General features: G+C 41.0%; 1 non-coding gene across 1 annotated transcript; it reads left to right on the forward strand.

The window, feature by feature from the left end:
* The first annotated feature begins 722 nt into the window (after positions 1-722).
* Positions 723-829, forward strand: LOC141723165 (small nucleolar RNA R71). The gene has a single exon (XR_012576154.1). It is a non-coding gene; the product is annotated as a small nucleolar RNA R71 (small nucleolar RNA).
* Positions 830-7,108: the final 6,279 nt, after the last annotated feature.

Below are 7,108 nucleotides of genomic sequence, written 5' to 3' on the forward strand. Positions count from 1 at the left end.
TGCCTGGAACTTCAGTATCACTAAGGAGTGTACCAGGTTGTCGATTCAACAAGGCATTGACAATCTGCCCAATTTGATTCTCCAAGGTCTTAATAGAAACCGCTTGGCTCTTGCACATGAGCCTCAACTCCTCCAATTCAGATTTTTCATTAGATTGTGGTAGCTGCTGAAGTTGGAGTTGTTGCCTTGGTGCATATTGCGGCTGTTGAAAACCAGGAGGGCTGTATTGTTTTGCTGCATATGGCTAATAAGGATGTTGCACCGTATTTTGATTGTTGCTCCAGCTGAAGTTAGGATGATTACGGTTATAGGGATGATAGGTGGCTGGAACTGGTTGCTGCGACCCCTAAAGGTTGTTCACGAACTGAGTTGATTCACTAAAAATAACACACTGCTCCTTTTTATGTGCCCCAACACAAAGCTCACAGACCCTAGTGATCTGATTAACTCCAAAATTAGCCAAAGAATCCACCTTCATTGTTAGATCCTGAAGCTGAGCAGCTATAGCAGTAGCTGTATCTACTTCCAGAATTCCTGCTACCTTGCCTTGAGGCATTCTCTGAGTTGGGTTCTGGTATTCATTAGCAGCCATCAGTTTAATCAACTAATAAGCTTCATCGTAGCTTTTAGCCCATAAGGCTCTTCCTGATGCTGCATCAAGCATGGGTCTAGAAGTTGCACCCAACCCATTATAAAAGCTATTAATGATCATCCAGTCAAGCATCCCATGATGAGGACACTTCCTAAGCATCTCCTTGTAGCGATCCCAAGCCTCACACAATGATTCTTCAGATTATTGCGCAAATTATGTAAGAGCATTCCTGATTGCAGCAGTCTTCGCCATAGAGAAGAATTTAGTGAGAAGCTTCTGAGCCAGATCTTCCCAACTAGTAATAGAGGCTGGTGGTAGAGAATGTAACAAACACTTAGCCTGATCCCTCAGAGAGAATGGAAAAAGCCTTAGCTTAATAGGATCTTCAGTAACTCCATTGAACTTGAAAGTGTCGGAGATCTCGATGAAATCTCTGATGTGCATGTTGGGATCTTCTATAGGAGAACCCCCAAAATGAACTGAATTTTGTATCATCTGAATCGTGCTCGACTTGATTTCAAAGGTGTTAGCCGCGATGGCTGGCTTCATAATGCTCGACTGAATATCATTGATCTTCAGCTTAGAATAGTCCATCAAAGCCTTCAGATTCGATGTTGGTTCTCTCATTATGACTAGAGCTTCTTCTTCAACTTTCTCCTCAACAAAAACTTCTTCAACTACTTCCTCTGCTTTATCCAGTGATCTCTTGCGAGATCGAGAACGCGTTTGCATACACGCTCTCTAGAGTACCTGAAATACAACAAGCAAACAAGTAAGTAAAATATCCGAGTCAGTAAATTTTAACGACCACTGATGACAAGCACATAAACTAAAAATTAACACCAAGTCCCCGACAGCGGCGCCAAAAACTTGTTAGGACGAAAACACGCGCTATTTTTCATGTAAGTATACGCATTCACAAGTAATATAAAATTAATTCTAGTTCTTTCCCACAGAGACCGGTTTAGGTTAATTTCAATTAATGTACTTATGCAACAATGGTATGGTTATTATTCAATGCTAAGACGATTACCAAGTTGAGATTGTTTATAACTAAATATTAACTAACATGCAATTAACTAAGAGAGTAAAGGTTTTGAATTACTATATGAGATAAATATGGGATTCTAACTTCATTACTACTTTATTCAATATAATTGTTCATAACCTTAGTATACAGTGGTGATGACAACTAATTAGACAATATGAAACTAGTAAACGCCAACTTTCGTTGCACGAATACCCTACTACCAGGCATCCATAAAAGAGATAGAAGCTGAATCGACACCAATTATGTTGAGACCCTATATGTCTATAGAATTTGACAACATAAAGGTTTAATGTGCAAGTTATCTATCGTGATTACATAGGGAAAGTAAGATGGTTAAAATTACCTACAAATCATGCATAACATATACATGAACCTATGCTAGCATGGCAAGTTCTAAACCTCTAAATTCACTTGCACTTCAATAGAGATTAACACGCTATCTTACAAGTTCGCGACGCTCATAAGAAGAATAAGCACAACCAATACTAGGATATCATACAATCACCACACACTAAGGTATCAAAACAAATTTAACTAATGAAATCCATAAGTAAATCCGTTAGAACCCCACGATAATGATTCGTTCATAACCGAACTCATCATCACCGTGGGTTCTGATGAAAGCATGGTATAATAAACTAAGTCTTTATAAACTGAATAATAAACCAAAGTACGTTAAACAAGAGTAATAGTTTCAACAAACAAGAAAACTAGCATCCAAGATTACAACTTAAACAAAGATTCACAAGAATAAACTAGATCCTCTTCGCCTTCATTGTATTTGTGCTCTTAGGTCTTCTCGCCGTCTTCTCCGGCCTTCTCGCCGTCTTCTCCTTAGTCTCCGTTATTAAAAGCGTCTTTAGATAGGCTTTATATATGTTGTAAAATAATCCCGGGCTTCCAACTCTCAAAATCCAAGTAGACACAGAATTCTGAAAACCCGAGCTGGCGAGAGCGCGCAGCTGCAACTCTAACAACTGGCACGGCCGCGCGCTAACACAGCGCGGGCGCGCTGACCTTCTGGAAAAACTTCTGACTTATTTTTTTCTTTGCTAATTTTTGTTGGCGATCAACGAGTGGATATTCGAGGCACCTTCCTGACACAATTTAGCACCAAAGTAATACTAATCCTCATCCTTCGTTCATCTATGCCTGAAATGCAAACAAACTACAAAACACATCAAAAACACAAATAACTTGAGTACAAAACACCAATTTGAAGCTTTACGAAGTGTTATAAGTGGATATAAATGCCACTTAACATGCAACAACCAGGATCGTAACCCACAGCCCCAAGGGCCGGTAATCAACATGATCTCAGGAAGCCCAACAGCTGCATGAAGTACAAGAAACTCTTAAAAATATTATGTGAGAGAGTGATTAATATACTCGGAGAGGCACCTAAGTGTGCTAAGACTAAGATGACGCTTGAGTTTGGCGGCCCTGACCTTGAAGGTTTGAAATTTCCTCGGGATGACCCTCTAGTTATCACTCAGATAATTGAAAATTATCCTGTTATGAGGGTCATAGTTGACACTTGAGCTTCTGTGGATATTATGTTCCATGACACATTTCTAAGGATGAGCTACAATGACTCCAAACTAACTCATTATGATGCACTCATCTACTGGTTTAACCAAGTGGAATGCCAAGTCGAAGGAGTAATACAACTTCCCTTGACTATTGGGGCAGAGCACAGAAAGGCCACACATATGTTAAACTTTCAGGTTAGTAAGGCAACCTCTAATTATAACACTATCTTGGGAAGAACACGGATTCATGCATTCAAAGTCGTGCCTTTAACCTACCATTTGGTACTGAAGTTCCCAACCAGGAACAGTATCGGTGAGGCAAAATGAGATCAGAGAATGGCCCGCGGTTGCTGTGTTACACCACTTAGGCTCGATGGAGCCGGGGGGCATGTTCTCCCCATAGAAGACATGGATATCCGTTAGAATGAAGAACTTTGGGGAAAGCCAACGGATGAATAGATCCCAATCCCTTTAGATCCTTTAGATCTGGAAAAGGTCACATATGTTGGAACATATTTGGAGAAGGCCTTGAAGGGACATCTGACTATGTTCCCATAAGAGAACAATGATTTATTTTCTTGGACACCAGCTGACATGTCTAAAATCGACCCTGAGCTTATAACTCACAAGTTGAATGTCGATCCAACTCGAAAGTCTGTCAAGCAAAAGAAGAGAACTTATTCCCCTAATAGGCTGTTAGCCATCAAGCAGGTGGTCGAGAAGCTCTTAGAAGCTGGATTTATCGAGGAAGTGTAATTCCCCGAGTGGTTGGAAAACCATCGTGATGGTCAATAAAGCTAATGGAAAGTTGAGGATGTGCGTCGACTTCACTGATCAACGATGCATGCCCAAAGGACTGTTATCCCCTACCTAGGATTGATACCCTGATCGATGCCACCGCTGGGAACAAGATACTAAGCATCATGGATGGCTTCAGCGGTTATAATTAGGTCAAAATGCACAAAGACAATACCGACAAGGTATCTTTCATAACCGACTTTGGTGTCTTTTCCTATCTTGTTATGGCTTTTGGACTTAAGAATGCAGGAGCTGCTTATCAGAGATGGGTGAATAAGATATTCGCCCATCTAATTGGAAAGACCATGGAGGTCTATATTGATGACATGTTACTCAAAATCCTAGTCAAGGCCGATCATGTTAATCACCTCAGAGAGGCATTGAAAGTGTTGAGGCACCTCAAGATGATGTTAAACCCCGCTAAGTGTGATTTTGGCGTTGAGTCTGGAAAATTATTGGGCCACAAGGTCTTGAAAAGTGGAATCGAGGCCAACCCTGATAAGAACAAAGCTATCCTAGATACGAAGCCACCAAACTCCATCAAGGATATTCAGAAGCTTACTGGAAGAATTACGGCTCTAGGGAGGTTTATCTCCAAGTCAGGAGATAAAAACCTGCCCTTTTTCAAAACCCTGAACAAGGTGAAGAACTTCGAGTGGACAACTGAGAACCAAGAGGCCTTTGAGAAGCTAAAGAAGTACATGATTGAGGCCCCGTTGTTGGCCAAACCTAGTTCAAAGGACATTCTTTACTTGTACCTTGCAGTCTTCAAGCAAGCTGTGAGTGTCGTGCTAGTAAAGGAAGAACAAAAACTCTAGAAGCCCATCTACAATGTGAGTAAGGTGCTGCACGTAGTGGAGTTGAACTATTCCACCACTGAGAAGTTTGTACTTTCACTAGTCACGGCCTCGAGGAAATTGAGACCAACTTCCGGGCCCATAGAATCGAAGTCCTGATGGACCAACCCTTGAGAAACATTCTTCATAGCCCGAAAGCAAGTGGAAGGCTCATAAAGTGGGAAATTGAGTTGGGTGAATTTGACATCAAATACAAGCCTTAAACAGCCATCAAGGCTCAGGCCTTAGCAGACTTCATGGTCGAATGCACCATTAGTGACAAAGATGTCGGGGAGCAAGAGATAGCTACCCCGGAAGGAGAAGAGAAAGAGAAAGATGAAGATTCGACTCTCAAAGAGTATTGGATTATCCATTTTGACAGAGTGTCCAAAGTAAAATCTAATGATGAGGGACTGGTCTTGAAAAGCTCTGAAGGGTTCATGATTGAATATGCTTTAAAGTTGGATTTCCCGATTACGAACAATGAAGCGGAATATGAAGATTTAATAGTCGTCTTAGGCTTCGCTAGAGCCGTGAGGGCCAAGAACCTTAAAGTTTGTGGATATTCAAGACTTATTATTTCTCAAGTCAATGGAGTGTTTGAGGCCAAGAATGACACAATGGCCAAATACCTGAGAGTCGTGAAGGGAATACTGAATCAGTGTGATGATTGGTACGCTGAACATGTTCCGAGAGAGGAGAACACTATGACTGATGCCATATCTAAGTTCACGTCATCTAAAATCGAGAACTACCCGAGAAGTATCTACTTTCAAGTCCTGAAGACCCATGCTATACATGTCATAATTTGATAGCATTGATTAGCATGGCGAGTTACTGGATCGATCCGATCAAGACTCACCTTGAGACTGGATGGTTGCCCGATGATTCCGCGAGGCACGCAAATTATCGGTGAGAGCATTGAGATATTCGTTGATGGAAGTCCTCTTGTATAAAAGGTCTTTAATCATTTCATACTTAAAGTGCTTGAGACCTCTTGAAGTAGAAGAGGTGCTTAAAGCAGCTTGTGAGGGGATTTATGGACAACCCTTGGGAGGTAGGGCCCTCACTCACAAAATAACTCGATTGGGGTTCTACTGGCCAACAATGTTAGCCGATGCAAAGACTTATGTAAAGAAATATGACAAATTCCAGAGGCACACTCCCATAGTACAACAACCCCCAGAGGGGATTACATCCATCACAGCACACATACCTTTTGTAATGTGGGGAATGGATATACTTGGTCCATTTTCTATAGCATTAGGACGAAGGAAGTTCATCATTGTATCCATAGACTACTTCATAAAAAGGATTTAGGTCAAGGCACTGGAAAAGATAACCACTCAGCAGATTTGTCAATTCTTTTGGGAGAATGTGATATGCAAGTTTGGAATCCCACGCATTCTTGTCACGGATAATGGGCGACATAGTTCAAGGAGTACTGTAATAATAACAACATAGAGCTTCGCTTCACCTCGGTTTGCACACCCGTAGGCAAATGGGCAGGTGGAAGTTTCTAATAAAATCATCCTTGATGGACTTAAGAAAAGTCGAACGCTCGAGGAACACTTCGGTAGACGAGCTGCTGCCTATACCATGGGCATATTGTACCACCTACAAAATGATGATTAAAGCTACCCCATTCATGCTATCTTATGGAGATGAAGTTATGGTTCCCATGGAGATCACCCATGAATCACCTATGGTCGAAGCTTATGAACTAGAGACTAATGAAGAAGGTATGAGGCTTGCTCTCGATCTCATCAACAAGGTCATAGATGAATCCAATTCCCAAAATACAGAGCATCAATAAAGAGCCTCCCTCTATTACAATAGAAGGGTTAAGAAAAAGTTCTTTCAACAATGAGACTTGGTCTTAAGGAAGATTGAGGCGTCAGGACTCGGGGAGAGAGGAAAGCTATCCCATAACTGGGAAGGGCCTTATAAGGTCATGAAGACATTAGAACGTGGATCCTACAAGCTAGAGACCTTGAACGGTGATGAAGTACCCCGCACTTCGCACGCTTCAAACCTGAAGGTTTAAATATTTAGGATGTTCATAACATGTTCCTAGTACTTAGTAGTAGATATATAAATAAGGTCGACAAAACTATTTTATGTAAGGGTTGAACCCATTTTCCAAAGATATTATCTATTTATGCAAGTTTTTTTAATCATGTTGTCTATAAACTTATTTAAGTACAAGTATCTAAGGAATAAAAGACAAGTATGAAACTGAACTAATAATGCATAGAGAAGATCCTGAAGGATCGCTAATCAGTCTCAAGGGACAGTT

This window comes from Apium graveolens, chromosome 4 (genome assembly GCF_009905375.1).
Source record: "Apium graveolens cultivar Ventura chromosome 4, ASM990537v1, whole genome shotgun sequence".
NCBI lineage: Eukaryota > Viridiplantae > Streptophyta > Magnoliopsida > Apiales > Apiaceae > Apium > Apium graveolens.